The sequence below is a fragment of the Puma concolor genome, chromosome B2, assembly GCF_028749965.1.
Source record: "Puma concolor isolate L17-30 chromosome B2, mPumCon1.1.hap2, whole genome shotgun sequence".
In the NCBI taxonomy this organism is placed as follows: Eukaryota; Metazoa; Chordata; class Mammalia; order Carnivora; family Felidae; genus Puma; species Puma concolor.
The window spans coordinates 147,025,280-147,051,525 of NC_141671.1; the positions used below are offsets into that span (position 1 = coordinate 147,025,280).

At 40.4% G+C, this 26,246-nt stretch overlaps 1 protein-coding gene across 3 annotated transcripts in view; it reads right to left on the reverse strand.

The window, feature by feature from the left end:
* The window catches only part of PRKN (parkin RBR E3 ubiquitin protein ligase), a 1,357,610-nt gene that overhangs the window by 219,470 nt on the left and 1,111,894 nt on the right, over positions 1–26,246 (reverse strand). The window lies entirely within an intron of this gene.

Here is a 26,246-nt window from a genome sequence, read left to right on the forward strand (position 1 = left end):
GGAAACTCATTTGGAAAATATATTCCATTGAAAAGCGTTAAAAGCCACATGAGTCTTCAATCACTATTTTTCCTTTTAATTTCCTTGCAAATCATCACGGGGCAATTGTGATATCCTTTGGGTTCAATGGAAAACCGTGAGCACCCGGGCTTGGGATAAAAATTGAAATGGATTTCAGCTCTCTGATGTGCTACTGGCACTGGCCACATGACACAAATAATCTGCAATTTGCAGATTGCTGCTGTTTGGTGTGAAATGCTTTCAGGATTAATTTCTCTCTTGGCTATAGCTTAGAATCCCTAATGCAGGCTTGACAATTACAGTTACCTTCTATTTTTCCCTTAAGTGCAACTTTGGAAAGGAAACTGGCTAACGATGAAATGGCATCAAAAATAAATGATGATTCCATGTGATCAAAGACAATGCAGCAAGACACTGAAAGACTACTTTTAATCACAAGCCAAAACAGGGTGGGGCACACCTGAAGGCCAGATCTGTGGGTGGGTTTCATGAGCTTTTTTCTCCCTCAGTGAAGCTGGGTTGATTAGGGTCTCTGTACTTTGCCGAAATGGCCATTTCTGAATTAGTCTGAGAGTCAAGTGCTCATTGTTTCCATGGAAAACTCACTAAGACACCTTGACTGAGCAACCAAGCGACTGCATTCAAAGTTAGCAGTAGGACTTGATATAATCAAATTTCAAAGCATTATTACTTTGACAAATAGAACCAGGCTCATCTCAGTAATTTCTCTGTGTGGGTAGATTTTTATTTGTCTGTGAAGGTTCTTTTATGCGTTACTTTTCAAAACCAACACTTGATGAGTCCAAGACTCTCTAAACCAGTTAAAAGGAATCTTTTTTTAAAAGGTATTTTTAAATGTTTATTTATTTTTGAGAGAGAGAGAGAGAGACAGACAGATAGACAGACAGAGCATGAGTGAGGAAGGATCAGAAAGACAGGGAGACATAGAATCTGAAGCAGGCTCCAGGCTCTGAGCTGTCAGCTCAGAGCCCCATATGTGGGGCTTGAACTCATGAACCCTAAGATCATGACCTGAACCAAAGTCGGACACTTAACCAACTGAGCTACTCAGGTGCCCCTAAAAGGAATCTTGAAGGGATTCATCTTGCATTTAGCAATTTTACTTAGAGGTACGTTTCAGAGAGAAACTTAGGCAGTCACACAAAGAATATTTACAAGAATATTTAGAGCAACATTTCTATTAAAACAGCAACAACAAAAGAAAACCTCTGAAATGACCATTAAGAGGAGAGACAAAGCTATCCAACAAGTAGCCATTGTGCACCCCGTTGGTGCCAGGCCCTGTAGGGAACTTGGGCCACATTGGTGGAGAAATTAAAAAAAAACACAAAAATCCTTTCTTGGAGCTTGTGTTCTAAGGGAGGATAGATAATTCAAATAAACTAATAAAGAGGAAAATTAGATAATACTTTTAGAAGGTGATGAACACTATGTCAAAAAGCAAAAAAACAGAACAGTGTCAGGGAGACAAGAGTAGGTGGGATAGTTTTAAATAAGGTACTCAGAATCTATCTCCTCATCAGAAAATCACATTTAAGCAGAGACTTTTAGGAAGTGAGTTAATAAGAATTACTTGGGGTGAAATGTAACAAATAGACAAAAACGTAAAGTCAAGAAAAAGGCTGCGGTAGTTCACACCTGGTACGATATCATTTATAAGTCCACAAAACCTACTGAACACTATGGATTCATACAAATACTGTAAGAGTATAAAGTCATGCACACAAATGTTAAACACCAAATTCAGGGGAAGACGTAGGGTGAAATAGGATCATGGAAAAGGGGAGGGGATGCTTCCAATCTGTCTTTAATATTTACAAAAGAAGGTTTTAAACCTAAGCAACTGAGCCTAGTTAAAAGAGTCTCTTTTAAAATGGGGTTGGATCAAACTTTTAGAGGAGGAAACAGGCAGTAACCTCTTTGACCTCGGCCGCAATAACTTCTTACTTGACATGTCTCTGGTGGCAAGGGAAATAAAAGCAAACATGAACTATTGGGACCTCATCAAGATAAAAACCTTCTGCACAGCAAAGGGAACAATCAACAAAACTAAAAGGCAACCGATGGAATGGGAAAAGATATTTGCAAATGACATGTCGGATAAAGAGTTAGTATCACAAATCTATAAAGAACTCACCAAACTCAACACCCAAAAAACAAATAATCCTGTGAAGAAATGGGCAAGAGACATGAATAGACACTTCTCCAAGGAAGACATCCAGATGGCAGAGACATGAAAAGATGCCCAACGTTGCTCATCATCAGGGAAATACAAATCAAAACCACACTGAGATACCACCTCACACTGGTCAGAGTGGCTAAAATGAAGAACTCGGGAAACCACATGTTGGTGACAATGTGGAGAAAGGGGAACCCTCCTGCACAGTTGGCGGGAATGCCCCTCTGGAAAATAGTATGGAGGTTCCTCAAAAAATTAAAAATAGAACTACCCTACAACCTAGCAATTTAACTACTAGGAATTTATCCAAAAGATACAAAAATGCTGATTTGAAGGGGCACATACACCTAAATGATTATAGCAGCACTATCAACAATAGCCAAATTATGGAAAGAGCCCAAATGTCCATCAACTGACGAATGGATAAAGAAGATGTGGTGTATGTGTGTACGTATATATGTATGTATGTATGTGTGTATGTATGTATGTACATACCCACACAATGGAATACTACTCGGAGATGAAAAAGAATGAAATCGTGCCATTTGTAACAACGTGGATGGAACTGGAGGCTATTTTGCTAGGTGAAATGAGTCAGTCAGAGAAAGGAAAGGTAGATACCACATGATTTCACTCATGTGGAATTTGAGAAACTTAACAGATGATAACAGGGGAAGGGGAAATAAGAAAAACAGAGAGGGAGGCAAACCATAAGAGGCTCTTAAATACAGAGAACAAACAGGGTTGATGGGGGGTGGAAGGAGGGGAAAATGGATAATGGACATTAAGGAGGGCACTTGTTGGGATGAGCACTGGGTGTTGTATGTAAGTGATGAATCACTGGGTTCTACTCCTGAAGCCAAGACTACATTGAATGTTAATTAACTTAAGAATAGTGTGTGTGTGTGTGTGTGTGTGTGTATATATATATAGTGTGTATATATACACATATACATACACACACATATATATGTATACATATATGTAAATACAATACAATACAATACAATACAATACAATACAATACAATACAATACAATATGATACAATACGGTTGGGAGGCCCTGAGGGAAGAACTTACATCCTCATTAGGAGGACATGAGAACTTCTTGAACTTTTCAAGCTAGCTATGGCCTTCAGCCTGGATTATCTGAATTCTCCACTTTGAAAGGAGCCAATCTGGTTTCAGGAGCTTCAACCACTCATTTGCATGTTAACCGATCCTGTTTAAAGTAGTTTCAATCCAGTTTGTACAGAGGATCTGAATGAGAACTGCACTCAGGACCTTTCATCTTTATAATCTGCCCCCTCTTTGTCTTCCTCATAACACAGGTTTCTACCTGAACCTGTGTCTCCTGAATTGCAACCCTAATTGCTCAAATAAAGGTCTACTTGCTTTAATTTCCAGGGAATTCTTTTGTGGTCGACACCTTTCTTATAATAATTGCTAAAAATAAGTTAACATTTCTGTAACACTTAACTATGGAGAAAGCACTCTTCTTGGTGCCTCGTGTTAAAATAACTCATTTAGTCTAGCAACAACCCTGTGAGAGGGGTACTATTAGTGTCTATTGACAGATGATGAAACAGAGACATAAAAATATTAACTTGGCAGAGTTCCATGAAGTAGTGAGCATAGTCAGACATAGACAAAGCTGAGTAGTGGGTTCATGAGCGTTTATTACATTCCTATATCGAATTGTATGCTTGTAACTTCTCAGAAGAAAAAACACACACGAAAAGTTGAAGTATATACACAGAGAATCTTCAGAGAAGTTGAATAAAAATTCAAAAACTTATAGACCTGAGTTTATCCTTATCGTGAACATACATGGACACATAAGAGGTTTAAAGAAGGAATACCTAATATAACCACTACATTAGGAAGCATGGCTTATCTGAGCAGATTTTGTAGCTTTAGGAATAAACTAAAAAAACACTACATATTATTTATTCAGCTTCTCACTTATAGATGAGGCAGTGACTCCCCAAAAAGCACACAAAGCCTCTTCTTGGAGCTCAAAATAGGGTGTATTAAGCTCAGATGTTTGTGATTTAACTTAAGTGCACATTGGTATTTTCTGGTTTCTTGCAGGTGTCGTATTCATCCAAATATCCCTTCTGAGTCAATTCCCAGTCGCTATGAGATGACCCTTCTTCCAGTGAGGAGCTACCGAAGAATAAGATTCATTGATAATGAGATAGTCACCAATTTGTTTTCATTTCACCAATAATAATAAGTATTATTATTATTACTAGCAGGAGGTGACTTCTAACCAAAAATTCATTTATTCTTTGTTGAATAACTTCCCTATGTCTACTATGCACGAGGCCAGGTACTATAGAGAGAGCAAAAGTGAATTCTGGAAGGGGTTCTGCCTTCATGGAGTGTGCAGAAGAAATAACATGCACATCAACAAACAATGTAAATAGAGAAACAACCGAGTGTGCCAAGAACAATCAAGAAGGAGATGTTTAAAAAAAAAACAAACAAAACAGAAGGAGGAGGAGGAAAAGGATCAAAGGCCTGCAGGCTGGAAGCACCAGGTGTGTATGGGGAATCAAGAGGCTGTCTGCATGCAGATGAGAATTACAAGCACCTGCATCTTACACAGCTTAACTATTGGGGCTGAGAACCAGGACCTAATTGTTCCAGAAAAATCCTGCCTTGGAAGATAAGCTTGTAATGCAAAAAAATAACCTCACTGTTTGTTTCCAGAAATTTCTGAAAGTAATTTACCGCGGTATGCTCATCTGAGTAGCCATTTCCTTTAGCAGGAGGACTCACTGCTCGCCCAGGCAAAGGCTCATGTATCAGGCAATGGTTTTCTTATCGATCCTCCCTTTGAAAACCGTGACTCATTGTGAGTCAACTTTTATGTCATGTACTTTTATGTCATGAATCTCGCCCCATTTCAATCAGCTTTCCACCTGAAAGATCTGTCTTAACCACTTAAGCCCAGATCCCCAAGCCCTATAAATGTTGGCATCCCTCTCCTGTAAGAGCCCCGTGAGTGTTAATGTGGTCAGGTCTCTCTCTGCAATAGATCTAATAAACGCTGCTCTAGTCGATCAATAGACTTTCTGGTAGTCATTTGGGAGAATTGACACAGAATACATGAAGTGCAAGAGACAAAAATGCAGTAACGAAAATTAAAAACACTTAAAAATTTTTTTGTGAGTTATGTCAAAACAGTTTAAAAAATAGAAAATCGTTCTTAGTGTGTATGTTCTTGGCACGTTGCCTACACCTCTGTATCTCGTAAATCCCTTCCTTTGTTATTGACCTATATTTTTAACGCTTTTTGCCTTTAAATTTCTAAAGGTGGCATTTTAGTAATCCAGCAGCCCTCCCATTACAAATTTAGTTTTGATGGTCACTCAACACACACGAGTGACCATGGGAACGTGAGGCTCTCAGAACAGAAAATGATCCTAACCCACCACTTCCCTTCTTCTACTGCTCTCAAAAGTTCATTCTTGGGGCACCTGGGTGGCGCAGTCGGTTGAGCGTCCGACTTCAGCCAGGTCACGATCTCGCGGTCTGTGAGTTCGAGCCCCACGTCAGGCTCTGGGCTGATGGCTCGGAGCCTGGAGCCTGTTTCGGATTCTGTGTCTCCCTCTCTCTCTGCCCCTCCCCCGTTCATGCTCTGTCTCTGTCTGTCCCATAAATAAATAAAAACGTTGAAAAAAAATTAAAAAAAAAAAAGTTCATTCTTGGTTGAAATGAGGGAATGGAAAGGGGGAAGCAATGGGGATGCCATTTTGGGGGCCCCTTGGACACGTTTTTCCATAGCCTGTGGCAGTTGGTTTACTCAAAGGAGCATGTCAATGTCTGGTTAACATTATGGGGGAAAAAGAACCTTTGGGGTTAAATCTGAGTGGATCCAATCAAAAAGGAGACATATTAGCTACATCACATCAGATAAATCTTCATTTAGTAGGTTTAGTAGGACAAATTACCAGGGTCAAAAAGGACGTTGCTTTAGGGTAAAAGGATTCTGAGTACCAAACAATTTATGGACATACCCATTTATGGAAGATACCCTTTTTATAAACTGGGAACTTTCAGCATATGCTTATTTTTTTAAGATTTTTTTCACGTTCATTTCTTTTTAAGAGACAGAGAGACAGAGTGAGAGTGGGGGAGGGGCAGAGAGAGAGGGAGACACAGAATCTGGAGCAAGGCTCTAGGCTCTAAGCTGTCAGCACAGAGCCTGATGTGAGGCTCAAACTCAGGAACCGTAAGATGATGACCTGACCCGAAGTTGGACACTTAATTGACTGAGCCACCCAGGTGCCCCTACACTTTTTAAAAAAATATTTACTTTTATTTATATAAATATTTGTATAAATATTTTTTATTTATTTTGAGAGAGTGAGAGAGAGAAGGGGCAGAGAGAGAGGGAGAGAGAGAATCCCAAGCAGGTTCCAAGCTACGGCTAGTACAGAGCCTGATGAGGTTTGAACTCACCAATTGTAAGATCATGACCTGAGTCAAAATCGAGTTGGACGCTCAACCAACTGAGCCACCCAGGTGTCCCTGTACTTAGTTTTGAGTGCTACATTTTGTCCTAGAATGGTTCTTTAAAATGGACTTCCTCGGGACATATTTAGACTCTACTCAGTTTGAGAAAATAAAGAATATCCAAAGCGATATTAAAGCAACAATGAAATGTAATTGGATTTTAGGAATTGATACAATTCTAAAGGGGGCTTAAAGATGAGAGGAAGAGATCAATTAGGAGATAAAGTAGGATGGGGGAGGGGACAAAAAAGAGTTTATATTTTTACAAGTGCTTAATGGTATTCTGTTTCTGACTTTTTGCCTCTTAAATTTATTTTGGTAATTTCCCTTTTTGCCTTAGCGCTACGCTTTTTGTTTCTTTTATTCGTCTTAGTGGGGGCATAATTGCATTCATTACTGAAAGGCATATTTCAAATTCTTAAAAAAAAACAACAAACAACTTTTTTTTTTAATACTCTAAGTGCTGTCACTTAGATTCATCACTGCTTTTACATAGTTTGAGTATTTAGAGTTTGTATGCTGACGTGATATACATTGGAAAGAGATGAGATAAATAAAACCCCAAATCCAATTTCAAGGACAAATAAAAGCTTCTATGATGGGAAAAAAGCCCCCCAAATTACAGCTTTAACTATATCGTTAATGGACTATGATTTGATTGTCCAGATCTTTTTACCTTCCTACATGAAAATTAATAATCATTATTTCCTTTAATTAGCTAAAATGACTAGATATGAGGAACTCTCATCCGTCAGCAGAGCTCTCTGAATGGTCCAAGTTTGGTATTTATATTCTGAAGTACAACATTTAAGGCATCCAGCCAGGTACCTTTAAAACACAGGGATAATGAGGTCTTCCAACAAATTTAGCAAGTTTCTGGTTACCACACCGACAGCTGGCAAAGACTGGGGTCGTTTGCCCCTTGCGTGCTGCCCAGCTGACAGCACCATGGGCTGAGAATGGGCCCTCCACACAGTGAGATCCTGCCATTTTGCCTCCGACGCCTCCACAGGTTTATAGACTATTTGCCTCAAGCACTTATCAACTACAATTACAATTGTACAAATTACAATGACAAACTACAACTACAATTCATAGATCCTGGTGGAGTCGGTGTTTCACAGCTGCTGATTAGCCTGGTAGAAATTTTCACCCATCTGCAATGTCCTTTGAGAAAGTTCTTATACCAACCAATGTTTACCTTCAGAATGTTCATAGGTTTGAATAAGCTGCTCTAGTGAGAAAGCCCCTCAACCCGGCTTCATCCAAGAGGTGATTTTAGGACCCGTGTGCTATCATTTTGGTCTAAGTTTACAAACTCTTGGTCTCCATTGTATCTGCGTTTTGGTTATTTGGTGGCTTCGCACGTGTTAATTAACTATCATGTCCAATAAGTACAAAAGCACAGGGAGTTCTTTTTTTTGGAAGTGTTGAGAAAGAAGAGGCCGGTGAAATCTGGAATCAGATAATATGTTAAACAGAGATAATGTGTTAAAATGGAAGATGGTAAGAAAACGACAATCACTGAAGCAGCCTCAGGGCCGAGTCACTGGACAATGGAAAGCAGACTGATTTATGGACTCTGTGAAAAGCACTGTGCCCAGGCCATCAATAAATAGCAAAAGATAGGAACATGATTGACGAAGTGGGGGCAAAATGGAATCCAATCGATGTTGACGTAGAAGGCTGGGGTTTTGTTTGAGGATTTCAGGGAGAAGGATGGAGAAGTGCAGGTGTCGAACTATCAGTGCGGAGGGTGTTGAAGCCAAGTTCAGCCAGTGAATGGCAAGTTTCTACCAACATAGGGGAATTCCTTTCAAGGCTTCAGGCTTTGTCATGGACTCCGGGCTTTAGTGTCGCTGAAGCTGGTCTGTGTTGGAAAACAGATGTCTAATGGCCTCTCTACCAGCAAGAAGGAAGGCTTTGATGCACCTTCCCCACTCCATCCAGTGGAAATACACATAAGGGTTGCAAGGGGAGGTACTCTTAGTCACTTCTGGTGCATGAAACAGAAGAATTTTCAGAAAATATACTGCCTTGAAGCAGAGGAGCTTTGCTACAATTGCCTCATCTTATTATCCAGACTAGTTATTAATGATGTGATTCATGAATAGTTATCTGGGGGAGATTTAAAGCAAAATAACTCATACTCCAAATTTTTTTAATATTCATCATTATTCACAGTGTAGTTTCTAAGTAGGAAGAGAAAGCCAAGAGCATATTTATGGGAGAAACTATATACTGTTAATCCGATATACTTAAATTAGCTCAGGTTCATTCATTCAACCAATATTTATTGCCATGCACTGTTTTATGTAGTGCGGGTACAGCAGTGAACAAAACAGAAAGGCCCCTGTCCTCATGTTATGTACATTCTAGATAGGAGAGCAGACAGGAAACAATTAACAGAATGTCACATGTTGACGAGTGCTTGGTAAAATAATAAAATAGGAATGGGGCATGACAGGGAACTATTCTATATGGGTGGTTAGAAACTCTTCCCCCAAAAGGCACCACCTGAAGGGAGTGATGGAGGACATAATCAACCATGCCATGTGTTTACTTGGGGGAGGATGATCTAGGCAGAGGGCATAGCAAGCATGGGTGCCCAGGGGAAGAAGCATGTGCTCAAAGAGCATTGGAGGGCCAGTGGGCAGGATGAAGAAAGGAGAAGAGAATCGTATGCAGAGAGGTCCTCTCCTCCCCCCAGTCAGGGCCCTTTTAAACCATTTGTAATGATTTAGTCTGTTACTATTTTTGTTTAATTAAAAAAAATTTTTTAATGTTTATTTATTTTTGAGAGAGAGACAGAGTGCGAGCAGGGGAGGGGCAGAGAGAGAGAGAGAACATGAAGCAAGCTCCAGGCTCTGAGCTGTCAGCACAGAGGCCAACATGGGGGTTGAACCCATGAGCTGCAAGATCATGACCTGAGCTGAAGTCAGACGCTTAACTGACTGAGCCACCCAGATGTCCCTAGTCTGTTACTATGAATAAGATGAGAAGGCACTGGAAGGTTTTAAGCAGAAGAGTCACAGGATCTGTTTTACTTAAAAAAACAAAACAAAACAAAAAAAAAACCAGTGTAGCTACTGTGTTGAAATAGTCTGTAGTGAACAGACAGAGGTGGAGAGCCAGCTAGGAAGCCATGATCCTGTCCAAGTGAGAGATGACAGTGGCTTGGGCCAGGGTGGTGATGGAGACGAAGTGAAAACTGGTCAGAATCTGAATATGTTTGAAGATATATTGACAGGATTTGCCAATAGACGGCAGGTGGGAGTGAGGGAAAGGCCATGGTCACAGATGACAGCAAGGTTTGTAGGCTGGAGCACCTGGAAGGTTAAGAATGCCATCAGCTGATAAAGGGGAGACTGTGGGAGGAGGTGGTTTGGGTGTAGAGTGAGTGGGGGTACCAGCTGTCCAATTCTGAGTATGTTAAATTTCAGATACCTATTATCCATCTAAGTGTGGAGGGGACAGTTAGAGTCAAGTCTCGAGTTCTAGAGGTTCAAGAGCGAGGAACACATGTGTATACGTGCTCTTTAAAGCCATGACACTGGGGACCAGCCAAGGAGAGCAAGGGGCAGAGTGGAGGTGCAGGCCTGAACTCTGATCACGCAAATGCCAAGGATAGAACATAACACCGCCATTAGAATGATACTGTAAATAGCTATTTAATGATGAGCATAGGTGTGTGTGATGTGGTATTAAATAAAGAAATCAGATTATGAACCGCAGCATGCATAGGATAATTCTGTTTTGGTAAAGTGATTACATATGCATTAGAAAAATACTGGGAGACCATGTGCCACTGTAGTGACAGTGCTTTTCACTTTAGTGGAGGAAATACAGGGGACAAGTGCTTTCTTATTTCTACATATACATGTTTAGTTGCTCTGATTGTTGATACTCACACTGGATAAGGGAAAAAGTGATCACATTGCATTAAAAAGGAGATTTCCCTTGAAAATTCTCAAGTTGTGCTTAAAAGAAGTCAAATGCTATGCAGCCTTTCGTCTTAGTTTTCCTTAAATGACTTTGCCATAGGAGACACTCAGCTTCCAGAGGAGACTGCACTAGCTTTGAGCTCTAACAGGGATCCCTGATCTGCCCAGTCAGGCTGCTCTCTCTGGCCTTCCTCCGTGGCTTGGACAAGGGGCACGCTTTCACCTGCCAGCCATCCTCACCAAACATCCCCTGCCCCTCCAGTGTGCCACAAATCTGTTGACAGGCACCCATTTCCTCCCCTGAGTGAAGCCTGGGAGACACCTAATAGTCTCCACAATCCCCAAAGACACTATTATGATCACCATGAAACTTCTGAGTGGATATAAAACACAATATAGTGGTGATACTCATCATGCATCATGATTGAGCTCGTTCCAATAGGGTAATAGGTATCTGCAAAAGAAATTGGTCTAAAAATTATGACCATTATTTTGACTCTAGCTTCGCAATTTTGTGCCTCAGTCCCTAGTACTGGAGGCAGACATGGCCTGGGTCCACAGACCCCACAGCTCTTCAGGTTCTTCTTTTATTCCAGGCCAGTGCTCAGTGGGGAGCCTTCTTCTCTACTGGCCTGAGGTCTGTCTGGCCACAGCTCCTTGGAGCAGATCAATGCTAACCTCCTTGTAGCTGATAGAGGCTCCTTGTCCTAGGGGAAGCAGCACTGAGCAACCCTGTGGTTGATGTGATTGGTGAAGAGAACATGGACAGATAACCAGGCCCCAGATGAGAATTTTTTTCTTTGCTTGTTGGCCTGACATTTGTAAACATTTATTATTGGTATCAATCACACTAGCCAAATGATTTCCAAATCCCCACATCAACTTTGGCTATATAGACCCAGGCTTTTTTTTTTTTTTTTTTTTAATAGCCTTCTGAGTTATTTGCTTTTTATTATAGTTTCTTTATTTAAAAATTTTTTTTTATGTTTATTTTTGAGAGAGAGAGTGTGAATGGGGGGAGAGGGAGACAGAGAGACACAGAATCCGAAGTAGGCTCCAGGCTTCCAGCTGTCAGCACAGAGCCCGATACAGGGCTTGAACTCACGAACCACGAGATCATGACCTGAGCGGAAGTTGGCCACTTAACCGATGGAGACACTCAGGCTCCCTATTATAGATAGTTTCTGATATGTAGTTTAATTCTTAGAATATTGAGGTTCTGGTGATGTTCCTTGGAGAGTTGGTGGTGAGGGAAGCCATTCATTCATTCATTCATTCAAATATTTGTTGGGCATATACTTGTTGAAGCTACTTGGGGGGCGTGCGTCAAGCAATAATGGAAACAGGTAAGATTCTTGCTCTCATGGAGCCACACAGAGGCTTTGGATCTGAATATCAAGTCTCTCCTTCTATTGGCACATCTTGACATTGATAACGAGATCAGTATAAGCTCATGATATATTTTTCCTTTAAAATATATATATATATATATATATATATATATAATGGAGTATTATTTAGCCATAAAAAATGAGGAGTGACACCTGGGTGCTTGAGTCGGCTAAGTGTCCAACTCTTGATTCTGGCTCAGATCATGATCTCGTGGTTGTGGAATCAAGCCCCACGCTGGGCTCCATGCTTAGTGCTCAGTATGGAGCCTGCTTCGGATTCTGTGTCTCCCTCTCTCTCTCTGTCCCTCCCCCACTCATACTCTCCCCCCTGCCCCTGTTCCTCAAAATAAATAAATGAACATTTAAAAAAAATGAGGAAATCCTGCCATTTGCAACCACATGATGGACCTTGAGAGCATTATGCCAAGTGAGAGAAGTCAGAGACAAATACTGCATGATCTCATATGTGGAATCTTAAAAAAACCCACAACCAACCAACCACCACCACCAAAACCCTGAGCTAATAGGCACAGAAAACATATTGGTAGTTACCAGGGTAGGGGGTAAGGAGTGGGAGAAATGGGTGAACAGGGTCAACAGGTACAAACTTACAGTTACAAAATAACTATGTCCCAGGGGGTGAACTCTACAGCATGTGACTATAGTTAATAATACTGTGTTGTATATTTGAACTTTGCTAATAGAGTAGATCTTAAAAGGTTTCATCAAAAGAAAAAAAATTTGTAATTATGTGTGATGATGGATGTTAACTAGACTTGTGGAGATCATTTCACAATATATACAAATATTGAAACATTAGGTAGTATCCCTGAAACTAATATAATGTTATATGCTGATTATATCTCAATTACAAAAAAGTACTAGGGTCCTGTCAAAAAATTCAAGAGCCAACAGAGAGGCTCATACTGGCTAAAAACAATAATTTGAGCACCAATAAAAATAAGAACTATGATATATTCAAGCACATTGGATACGTTAAAATTCATGAATTCTTCAGTTTTTTAAGAAAATCTCATCTTTCATCTTTAGAAAATAATAGAAAAATTATTTATTATCCTTAAAGCTAGTAAGTAAAAGGGGACAAAATCATGCATTTAATCTGCCATTTAACATATAAATTGTACCTCTGGGTAACCAAATAGTTGGTGAAGGACAATTCCTTTCAATAAAATTATTGCAGCTAGTAAATTATAAAAAGGAATGTTAGAATTATTGTAACATAAATAATTCATAAAGCCAAATGAAATTAATAATCATCAATGGCTGCTAGTCCCACAAATATGGACAAGGGACAACTGTGCCTCCTGACAGAAATACACACTACTACTTCTTAAAGATTCCTATAAAAACTAAAACCCCTCACTTAGATCAAACCTTTGGATAGAAATACTAATTTTTAAAAAAATATTTTTATTTATTTTTGAGAGAGAGAGAGAGAGAGAGAGACAGACAGAGCATGAGTGGGGGAGGGGCAGAGAGAGGGAGACACAGAATCCGAAGCAGGCTCCAGGCTCCGAGCTGTCAGCACAGAGTCCGACGCGGGGCTGGAACCTGTGAACCATGAGATCATGACCTGCCCTGAAGTCAGACACTTAACTGACTGTGCCACCCAGGCATCCCTAGAAATACTAATTTAAATGATACAGGGGACTGAGGATTATTTACGCCAGTGGTTCTCAAAGTATGGTGCTCAGACCAGCAGCAGCAGCATCACCTGGGAGTTCGCTAGAAATGCAGATTCTCAGGCCCCACCCCAGACCGACCAAATCAGAAACCGTGGGAGAAGGCCCAGCCGTCTGCATCTTCACAAGCCTTCCCAACAATATTATGCGCATGCTGAATCTGCAAACCACCTCCTTAGACGCTAGAGCTAGGGGTACAGCAAACTTCAAAATGTGGGCAGCTCTAAGGCAAATGACCACAATGTCTTCCACAAATGCATTGCAAGAATTTAAAGACAGAGAGAAAAAGAGACATAAGAGACCCATTAGACTTGCTGCCAAGTGCAACGTGTGGACTTCTTTTGGCTCGTGATTTGAAAAACTCCACTGTAAAAACTTAGAAGACAGTAAGAATTGTAAATAGGAATTATAATTCACATTTTAGGTATGATTCAGATATTGTGGTTCTGTTTAGCAAACAATTCTTTCTCACTTGGTAGCTCTAAACGCAAGGATATGATCTGTGGTGTTTACTTCAAAATAATCCGGTGAGCAAGGTGTGGCTGAAAAACCCGGGCCACAAACCGGTGGTTATTGGAGCTGAGCAGTGGGTGAGCACAGGTTCACAGCGTTGTGACCCTCTTTAACCTCCACGTTGAAAAACCTGCAGGATGCAGGGGTTTTAAAAGAAGAACAAGGCAAAGACGGCATGTGAATTGCATTTATAAAATGTCCTTCTATGCAGAGGGAGTCTGGCATGTGCCTCAAGCCTTGGGCATCACTCAGTCTCCGGCCAGGTGCTCAAGCCTTCCACACTCTCCCAGAGACTTCTATTTCAGTGGCCATCGTCAGATTCAAAAGCTGCGCGACTAACTCACATCTCCATGTACTGAGCCCCCTGCATCTATTATTTCCATTTTCACAGCTCTACATCTACTGTAGATTCTGCCCATTCTGTTATTTGGTGGTTCTCGACAACCCAGCAGAGAGGGAAAATCTAGGGGGCAAATGATGTAAAAGATGGGTAAGGGATCGTGGGCAATTTACACATTTGGGTATGTTTTCTCCTTCATTTTTAAAAAATGTCTATTTATTTTTGAGACAGAGAGAGAGAGTAAGCGAGCGAGCATGAGTGGGAGAGGGGAGTAGAGAGAGGGAGACACAGGATCTGAAGCAGGCTCCAGGCTCTGAGCTGTCAGCACAGAGCCTGATGCAGGGCTTGAACTCACGAACTATGATGTCATGACCTGAGCGTAAATTGGCCGCTCAACCGACTGAGCTACCCAGGTGCCTCTGTCTTCTCCTTCATTTTACATGGCTGGGGCTGGGACAGAGGAGGGACTTAACAGCCACATGCATTCATGTCTCCACCCATCCGTAGTTATTGCCCACAGAGCTGAGACGTACTAAGTAAATAGTCTGTTGCTCCCAGGAGCCTTAACTCACCTGCATTTGAACGCACTTACTTTTTGTCTATTTTATATTATATACTCCTTGAGATTGGGGAAGGAATTTTTGATGTAACTGTGCAGGGCTCCACACACTACTCAAGGGTAGAATGTGGTCACAGAGCAGACTCATTTTTGTCTATGGTTTGGCCAAAGTGTAAAGTACTTTTTCTTAAAGACCCTCTGGTTCACAGGAAAGAAACAGCAACAACAAATCAGTCTTAAAGGGAAACTTTCAAAGGTGGAACTTGCAACTGACAACCCAATTCTTTCGGTAATCTATCTTATTTTATAATGCAAATATTCCTGCATGAGAAAGCTCTCTTGTTAAAATACTGACATTGTTGGGGGCGCCTGAGTGGCCCGGCTGGTTAAGTGTCCTACTGAGGCTCAGTTCAGGATCTCCTGGTCTGCCGGTTGGGCTCTGTGCTCCGCATTGGGCTCTGTGCGACAGCTCAGAGCCTGGAACCTGCTTCAGATTCTGTGTCTCCCTCTCTCTCTGCCCCTCCCCCACTCATGCCCTGTCTCTCTGTCTCTCTCTAAAATAAAGAAACATTTAAAAAAATTAAAAAAAAAATACTGACATTGCCATAGAACAATTTAGAATCTCCTGAATTGAAAGCACTCCTTTGAAAAATCTATATATCACAATGTTGGGTAAACCAGACAAAATCTAAACTGGAAAAGACTGCATTTGTATGCCAGTATTAATTTCATAATAAAGTAAACAAGATGTAAGTGTTGTGAACAGATGAGTTGAGATGAGAGCTCTGTCTTATGACTTGGATCCACACCGACCCCAAGTTGCGGGGGGCTCGACAGTCATATCGGAAGGGTTGGCCCCAGCATAGGCCTAATGCCAGGACAAAGATTCTGGAACATCTTGGTGGCCAATGGCTACATTACAACTATCACCTTTCTACTTAGATGCCTTATTTCAAAACACAAACAGCGATTCTGTGAGGTCCTGGAAAACTTCAATCAAAATAGATTTATGGTTTGCTGATTAATTTTGTGATGACAAACTGTAGGGTGTACCAGAAAACCTCAAACCTTCTCTGTTTGACTCTTGCCTTTCACCTGTGTTGGTGATATGATATTACTCTAAGCACAAAGGGCCCGAGTTATATCTTGTTACTTGGATATGCACAGCACTGTTCTACCCTCTTTAAAATGTTCAGGGTAAATGAGAAAATATCTATACAGATACATGACTAGGTAGCAGTTAGGACAAATGGGGTTATGCTGTTCTGAAAAGAGAATGTTAAAGACAAAAAGCCCATCCTGGGACAAGAAATTAAGACAAAAATTGGTTTACATAGTGGTCCAGTGCTATCAGTTATATAACAACAAAGTGTACACATTTTTCTTTTCTTATAAGTGTGGGTGTCAGATTATCATTTCCAGAGGGTTTTTTCCCCTGTTTAGAAGAGGTTAAGGGAATGTTTAATGTTCGCAATTCTGTTTTCAAAGCATTTTCCAAAATGAAAACATGAATACTGTAAAATATTAAAATGGTAGAGGAACTGAAAAGGAGCAATTTCATCACCCAGAGATAGTCACCATCAATATTTTTGCAAATATTCGTCCCTATAACTCTCTTACTGTATGCACACACACACACGACTTTATGTATTTTACATGGATTTTACATGGATTTACGTGGTATCATGAAATTCTGCATCTTGTTCTTTTTACCTAATAATATGAATGAACATCTTTTCATGCCCAATCATACAGATATACATCATCATTTTTCACGGCCACTCACCTCTCCATTACATGTAGTATCGTTTAAGCAAACCCTGAATGATGAGATGTATGTCAGGGAGTCACCTGTACATGTATATTTGCAACTATTCAGATGATCAGCTAGGATACATTCCCCAAAACGCAACCGCTGCTGGGTAAGGAGTTATTGCATTCAACATTTTCATAGTATCCTGCTAAAATCCTCGTCAGGATATGTCTACATGCTGACATCCCCGAGAGCACGGAGGCCAATTTCTCCCACCTCCCAGAGTACCGGAGACCCGCTGATGCTTCGCCAGCCCCTCCTTCCCCCTCAGTGTGCATGTATCTCCTCTGCCTTCCCGAGATGAAGCTTGGCACCGCTCCATTCAGAGAGAAATGAGGACAGTTTTTGCATTTCACCTTAATCAGATCAAATTAGGACAGGTGGCCGCCCTGCAGGCAACATAATTATGAAAAATGTGTGTGCTCCACACGGGCTGTCCTTCCAGCTTCCCAATCAAATAGGACACCAGAGCCCAACCTTCCCACTTTTAGCTGGTGACTCACAAAGCAGCCAGCCACATGCTCTGGGTATGATGGTGCTGTAAGATCTGAGATTAAATATAGTCTAAAAAGTCGATTTTGTAGGATTAGTTAATTTAATATAACAGATTCTCTATGAAAATCTTCACATTCCTGGGGCGCCTGGGTGGCTCAGTAGGTTAAGTGTCTGACTCTTGATTTCTGCTCAGGTCATGATCTCATGGTTCGTGGGTTTGAGCCCCACATGGAGCTCTGTGCTGATAGTGCAGAGCCTGCTTGGGATTCTCTCGCTCTCCCTCTCTCTCTGCCCCTTTCCCACTAGCACTCTCACTCTCAAAATAAATAAATATTTTTTTAAAAAAAATGTTTACATGCCAAAAAGGAAAAAAAGAAAAAAAAGAAAAAAAAACCCCAAGCTCTATGGTTGGATTGTTATTGTAAGAATATCTTTTAATATATCTCCCTAACACTTTGCCATCCAAAAGTAAAAAGAAATAATGTGGAGGATTCCCTGGTTTTATTGGAAGAGAATGGCTGTTCTATCCAGTAGAAAATCTGAAATGAATATTGATTTACATGAACCTGAGATAAACTGAAGTTAGACACACAACTCTAGTCTACATTAGGGGGATTCGACATCCAGCTTCATTTAGGGCATTGCTTCTCAGAAGACATCCCAAGCGCCGTAATAACAAATGTTATATTGAAAACACGCTCAGCAACAATTGTAGTATGAGTCTCTGTGCGGTGATTTTTCAGCATGTCGGAATTACACTATCACACCACGGAAACAAATTAAACAGCACAAGCTTGGCTGCTGGGATCGCTTTATTAGCAATGCGGCGTTATTTCGCAAAGAATGCATTGCTTAGGATCTGTCAATGAAGGTCAACAATGGCTTTTCCATTTGTGTGAAGGCCCCATATATTATCTGCAGAAGAACCAAGGAGAACATTTCTGAATCCAGTTCATTTTCTTCCCAACATTCACATTAGGAAAAAAGAATCATAAAAAAACCCCCAAAAAACAACCCAGTTATTTATTCTCTCTGGTTTATCTGTAGTCGGTATTCCTTTCCAGGTTGGCATTTGGGAGGAAGCCTCCAGCGTGAGTTAAGCACGTCTACGCTCTTTTGGAAGCACTCAAGCACCATAAGATACTTACTGATAGCTCAGAGAAAACACGGTCTACAAGACACATTTTGGAAAAGAAGGTTTTGTTGATATATTAGAGTCATATAAGTGAGCTTTGGATTTCTTGCATTTCTGAAAAATAGCACTCTCGTGGCTGAGTAGTGCATCGTAGCTCTTTGTGATGGATGATTGAGTCTGGCTTTGGAAATGACTACAGTTATGTCAGAATAATTCCAGATAGAGAATAATCAGTATTAGTAGATGAGCTCTTAGGAAACAGAAGTCAGATCTCTTTTGCAGATAGATTTGCTCTACCAAAGAGAGAAATTAAAACCCAAGATTCTATTCTGAAGCCAAAATAGAATCTGCTCATTTGCCTCCTGAATTTTGTGAATATATCAGTGAGGGGTCAAGATTCATCTAAACCATGGCTAATTTTTCTGAAGTCCAGGTATCTAACCTGGAATGGAAACTTTCTCTCAGTTGGTTGTCGATTACATAGGTATTGAAATACAGCTCAAATCAGCTAAGAATTTCTTGTCCCAAGATATGGACATATGTACACGGACAACATTGCAAGACACCAAGGGTGGTGAGGTTTTGGGGTCTGCTATAGGAGGCTGGGCAGACATTTGGCCCTTCACTAGGAATCTTGAAGCCAGACTAAGGAGACACTTCCACCCGTACCCCCACAAAAGTTGGCTCTGGCTATAACTCTGAAATCTCAACATAGGGGAAGTCACCCAAGCCAGGGTGATTGAACACGTATCTGAAATCTCAGTGATTCCTCCATTCGGCGCCCTGGCTTTCCCTTTTGTTTTTGTTTTTGTTTTTTTTAAAGTATGTTCTTACTTTCTATACGGGCAGATTTGTAAGTAAGGAGCCCTCTAACTGTTTCCCCTATACACAATTTCATGCCTAATTTGCATCTTTGTTTTTTGCCACAATACTGTCATCGCAAAACAGAAGTTACTGGAACCTGAGGGGAACGGAGCTTTGGTTTTTTTCTGTGTGCTATGTTCCTGCCTGTCTTTGCTCCAGTAACCTTGACGACTTGCTTGCATGGGGAAATGCAATTACCCTAGTCCTCGGTGGTACAAGTGCTTGTTCTCAGCTGACACCTTTATCTCCATCTCTTTCTTTCTCCTTCCTTCCTTCCTTCCTTCCTTCCTTCCTTCCTTCCTTCCTTCCTTCCTTCCTTCCTTCCTTCCTTCCTTTCATTTCTAACGTTTATATTTATTTTTGAGACAGAGAGAGACAGAGCATGAGCGGGGGAGGGGCAGAGAGAGAGGGAGACACAGAATCGGAAGCAGGCTCCAGGCTCTGAGCTGTCAGCACAGAGCCCGACGCGGGGCTCGACCTCACGGACCGTGAGATCATGACCTGAGCCGAAGTCGGCCGCTCAACCGACTGAGCCATTCAGGCTCCCCTATCTCCATTTCTAAAGGAGATTTTGTTTTGTTTTTAAATCTAAGGACTGAAATCTAGCCCTTAAAGTTCTCCTTTTTCGTACTGCTATTTCTGGTGGAAGAAAATTCCTCTCTTGTGCATCTCTGAGTAGAACACCCTGGCACCCCTTTTGTTGGAATAGCATCCTTTTGTTCTATATTCTCTAGACATGAAATTTTAGAGAACATGAGACATCTTTCTCATTGTGCTTTGTAACAGAGAAATAGAGCTCCTTAAATTAAATCTAAATTCATCTTAATAGCGTCTCATACAGAATGTGTCTGGAGAATTAGTTCAGTTGGCCTTTCTGCAAAGTGCCTCATAGGTCCTGAGGATTTATCCTCACAAAACCTGCTGTCCTCACAGTGCTTCATGCCCTGGACTTCGGGATCTGGAACAACAATTACCAATTATGAAAAAACTGGCCTCTCCGGCCCGGATGACAAAATACACGCTAGCAAACTGCACGTAATGAGGTTGCCGTCTTCCTTTCAAAGGCTGTGATTTAAATGTATAGGTGGGGCCAACGGGTTAATTTTCAGTGTCTTATTCACCACACTCACCACTACTCAAGGGCCTGAAGATGGCTCTGCCATCAGAACTAATCCAAATCAGTTTATAAAAACACTCTCAGATTAACAAATCGATGATACTTACACACCACAAAATTGGTCACCACTTCCAGGCTTTATTCTGACTGGATTTAGAGCCTGCATAAATCCTATTCTCCTGTAATTTAGACGGAAGACAGGCAAGAGGCATCTCGGCTGTCTGTCCCTAGCAGTGTGGCCAAAAAGGAGAGTGATTCTTCCCTACTGATGTACGGCAGCCTGTGTTTAAAAGCCATGAAAAGGGGGCGCCTGGGTGGCGCAGTCGGTTAAGCGTCCGACTTCAGCCAGGTCACGATCTCGCGGTCCGTGAGTTCGAGCCCCGCGTCGGGCTCTGGGCTGACAGCTCAGAGCCTGGAGCCTGTTTCAGATTCTGTGTCTCCCTCTCTCTCTGCCCCTCCCCCGTTCATGCTCTGTCTCTCTCTGTCCCAAAAATAAATAAACGTTGAAAAAAAAAATTAAAAAGAAAAAAAGCCATGAAAAGCAAGCAGTGAGAATCCATCGATCGGTGCCTAAATTTCCCCTGAAATAGAGTTGAGGAAACTTGAAGGAGGCATTATAAAGATGCTAGTAATTTACTTAAAAATTAAGGCATCATTATATGTCTATGTAATGGAGATCATTTCAGAAACGAAAATCAAGATTCGTTTTACTTTGTCAACTCTGAAATAAGATAAAACTCCTTTCAAAGAAAAATTACTCTGCTGAGTACTTTAAAATGCACGCTATTCAAAGATCAGATTTGTTTCCTTTCTTTTTTTTAAAGATGTTTTTAATACACAAAACCCACTGTACATAACATATTCTGCATGTTGGATTCTAGCAGAAGCATCTATTAAGCTCTTAAAAATCTCTTCATTTCAGTCTTTGGTGAGTATTACTACTAATGGTGAAATGAGAAATATGTAACAGTGTAGTCTGAACCTGGGATATTTTACTTTAGATTCACAGTAAAATCTTAGTTATATTTTGTAAGCATTAATAGGACTGCATCGATAGTTAATTATTATTTAGATTAAAAATTTATTTACTTTATAGGCATCAACAGTAAATATGTATTTAGATATTTTAACCCATCCTGTGCCTTGTTAAATAAAAGGGGATGAGACAATGTAGGCGTAATCTGCAACAAACAAGGTAATTTCTTGATGTTGGTGGTGGCGTTTTAATAAACGGTGGTGAGGGGAAAATGGTGCAAGTAAATAGAAAACTGCCCTGATGGGCAGCTGGACCACTTCAGTAAGAGTGCACCCTGAAGGCCTATCATCCTGTTCCGTGTGGGCCCCAAATTTGATGCTCTACCTCCCAGTGATCAGAGCCAAGAGCAGGACACCATAATCCCCACACAATAAAACCCAGGAAGTTCCTGGAGGAAGCACAGAACTTTTCTTGTCACAAGCCTAGGGTTCTCAGATTGAGCAAATAAAAATACAGGATACCTAGTTAAATCTGAATTTCAGATAAACAACGATTATTTTCTTTCTTTCTTTTTTTTTAATTTTTAGTATTAGTATGTCCCAGATATTTTTGTTTATCCGAAATTTGAATTCAACTGGGCATCCTGGATTTTCTCTGGCAATCCTATCAGGCTACAATTTAGATACAATATTTGCAGCATATGGTTTTATATCTTGCTTTCTTATAGAAGGACCATACTGAATACAGTGGGAAATAGTGTATTTCCTGGGACAAAAGTTTCTGATTTCAAAAAACAGCCGGGTAGAGTGTATGGTATATCATCAAGAAACCTGCTTCTGGAATGGAACCGGCAAGTTTGGAGGAAGTAAGCATAAAAGCAAAAGCAGGGTACCCTGCGTGGGGAGCACCTGCTGCTCCCTGCGAGAGTCAGCCTGCTGCAGGAGGCCCACACCAGAGCCAGTTTGTCTTAATTCTTCTCCCACTAGAAGTCTTCATCCTGCTCTGTTTTTAAGGGCTTAGTGGGAAAAACAAAGTTCACTTCGGATAAATCCAACGTATAACAAGCAAACATTATAAACTAAACCCAGTTTGGACAGTGGTATCTACATTTCAATAGTAGAAGTCTGAAAGGAAATATGGATTTTTTTTTTCTTTCCTTTCAAATAGCTTGTCAGGTTTCAATCTTCCACTTCAGGTAGACAGTTCACAGCCTTAGTTTTCAAAAGCTTTGACATGTTGGAAAGAGGAAACCACATGTAAAGTATGTACAAAATCATCTAATTTGTGTATTTCATTGCTAATGATTTTGCTTGTTAGAGATAACAGCCTGAAGATTTTTATAATTTATTTTAATTATTGTTTTTTTTTTACTATTTATTTTTGAGATAGAGACAGAATGTGAGTGGGGGAGGGGCAGAGAGAGAGGGAGACACAGAATCTGAAGCAGGCTCCAGGCTCTAAGCTGTCAGCACAGAGCCCGACGCAGGGCTGGAACTCATGACCCGAGCTGAAGTCGGAGGCTTAACTGACTGAGCCACCCAGGTGCCCCGAATTTATATTTTTTTTTCCAACGTTTTTTTTTTTTTTTTTTTTTTTTTATTTTTGGGACAGAGAGAGACAGAGCATGAACGGGGGAGGGGCAGAGAGAGAGGGAGACACAGAATCGGAAACAGGCTCCAGGCTCTGAGCCATCAGCCCAGAGCCCGACGCGGGGCTCGAACTCACGGAGCGCGAGATCGTGACCTGGCTGAAGTCGGACGCTTAACCGACTGCGCCACCCAGGCGCCCCCCGAATTTATATTTTTAATTAGTTACTTTCAAATATATTTATTTATTTATTTATTTATTTATTTATTTATTTATTTATTTATTTATTTATTTATTTATTTTGAGAGAGAAAGAGGGTGCATGAGCAGGGGAGGGGCAGAGAGAGAGGAGAGGGAGAGAATCCTAAGTAGGCTTTGTGCTATCGGCACAGAGCCTGATGTGGGGCTGGAACTCATGAACCGTTGGCTCATGACCTGACCTAAGCCAACATCGAGTTGGATGCTCGACCCACTGATCTACCACGCGTCCCTTTAATTTATATTTTTAAATAAAAATTGGGTATATTGAAGGTATACAACATGATTTGATATACATACACATCGAGCTATCAAATTTTTCTCACAGTTACCATTTTGTTTGTAATGAGCGCTGCTCTCTTACTGTATTTCCAGTGTTCTAAACACTATTATTAGCTAGAGTCGACCTTTTCATCCTACATAATTGCAACTTTGTACCCTTAGACCAACCTCTCCCCATTTCCCCCACCTTCCCACCCCTCCGTAACCACCATACTATGATTTTACTATCTGCTTCCAAGAGCTCAACTTTTTTTTTTTTTTTTTAAGATTCCACATATAAGTAAGATCATACAGTATTTGTCTGTCTCTGTCTGGCTTGTACAACTTAGCATACGGTCCACTAGTTTCAGTTATGTTGTTGCAAATGTCCTGATTTCCTTCTTTCTCATGGCCGAATAATATTCCATTGCATACAGAGCATAGCATGTCTTAATTATTCATTCATTCATTGACAGACACTTGAGTCGTTTCCATATTGTGAATAACGCTCCAACGTACGTGGGAGTGGAGATACCTCTTTGATATGTGGGTAGATATTTTTGTTTGATTTTCAGACATTGAGTAGCTATATCTTATCTATTTGAGTAGATGTTTTCTGCTGAATTTTCTTTAAAATGCAACTTTATTGCAGAGGATTAATTTCTGAAAAGCAAGTGTGACTTACTCAAGCTCCATTTTATGTTTAATTAAATAACATTAGCTTTACCATGGAGAAACCTAGCAGCCAGCACTTTGACCAAGTAGTCCAAATTAACACCATCAGCAATGGGACAACCTGATTGCATGTGCTGACTGATATGATGTACTGGGAAATGTACAGTATCATTCCCGTGACACTCTTGCCAAAAATGGACCGCTTGAGTCTAAACATCGGACAAATGCAAATTGGGGCACATTCTACAAAATAAGTGGCCTGTACTTGTCAAAAGCATGACTATCATAAAAGGCACAGAAGATGCAAGGTTGGAGGGGAATAAAGAGACACACTGACTAAATGCGACAGGTGAGCTGGAAGGTACTTACTTAGGACAAATCTAAAATCTGAATGAGGTCTGCATATTAGATAAAAGGACAGTATCATTTCTAATATCCTGATTTTGGTAATTGTACTGTGGTTTTGTAGCAGATTACCCTTGTAATTAGGAAACATATTCTGAGGTCTTCAGAGGTAAAGGGGTGTCATGTTGGCAACATATTCTCAAACAGCTTGGGATAAAAACAGAATATGGATGTATATGTATCTGGAGCAAGAGAGAAACAAATGTGGTAACTATTAACATCTGGGTATCTAGCTGAGTGTATAAAAATTCTTTCTCCTAGTCCTGCAACTTTTCTCTAAGTCTGAATTATGTCAAAATAAAATGTTAAAAGAAAAAAAAATTTCCTTTGATCAAAAGCTACCTGATACCATTAGACAAGAAGTCTGCTTTATTTTGAAGTTTACTGGGCCTGAAGAAAATGATATTCAGATGTACCAGCTACCTATAGCACATTAAACTGTCCTCACCATCTTCCTAGGGGTTGGGGGTGCACAGAATGGGTCCCCAGAGTCCATAGTTCTCAGAATGTTTACTGGATGTTTCATTGTTTGTTTTTTTTTTTTTCTTTTACAGTTGAGAAAGGTTGAGTTTCTATAATATCCACAGATAATTTGGACAATATCTAATCAATTCTGTGCAGTATAAAGCAATGTTTCAAATATCTCAGGATAAGGCTAGTTCTTTTCTGCTAGCTGCTGAATCTAATTGAATAGTGTTATGAATAGGCTGAAATGCATGTTAAATCAACTGAATCTCCAATAACTGAGTACCTTCTATTCCATATTATTTTTCTCTAACTATAAAATATTCTAATGGAGAACAAAGAGAGGAATAATTCATTTTTTACCTGATTCTTCACTAGTGTTTATAAGAAATAACAGGACCAAAATGGAGTCACTTGTGCTAAGCCCCACCAAGACTTAATACCTAATCTCACTGCAGTTTCAACCTCTCCCAGGAGTGGAATTTTAAACCAATCTGTCAGAATTAAGCAGCACTAGGAAGGTAGTCTGCCTGATATGACCTTCTGCCTTCCCCCTAAGGGAAGGTGACCTTGCCTGAAACCATTCTTTCTTTCTTTTGCTAATAACCTCCCTGTCCCACCCCATTCCTGTGAATAAAATCTTACCATTTTGTACAGCTTCTGTGGATCGCCCTTCTATTTGCTAGATGAAACACTGCCTGATTCATAAATCTTTTCAAAAAGCCAATTAGATCTTTAATTTTACTCAGGTGAATTTTGTTTTTTAACACACAACAAAGTAAACCCATCTTTTCCAAAAGAATATTGAATTATGCATTTTTTAAAAAAGGATCCAAGCCTTGCCTTTACATTGAGGTAATGTTTTGAGATTGTGATATGCAGGATATTCTTTGAGATCATTTTATATTTACAGAAGAGTTACAAAAATGTATAGACAGTTCTCAGGTACCTGTCACCCAACTTTCTCTAGTGTTAACATCTTACAGAATCACAGTAC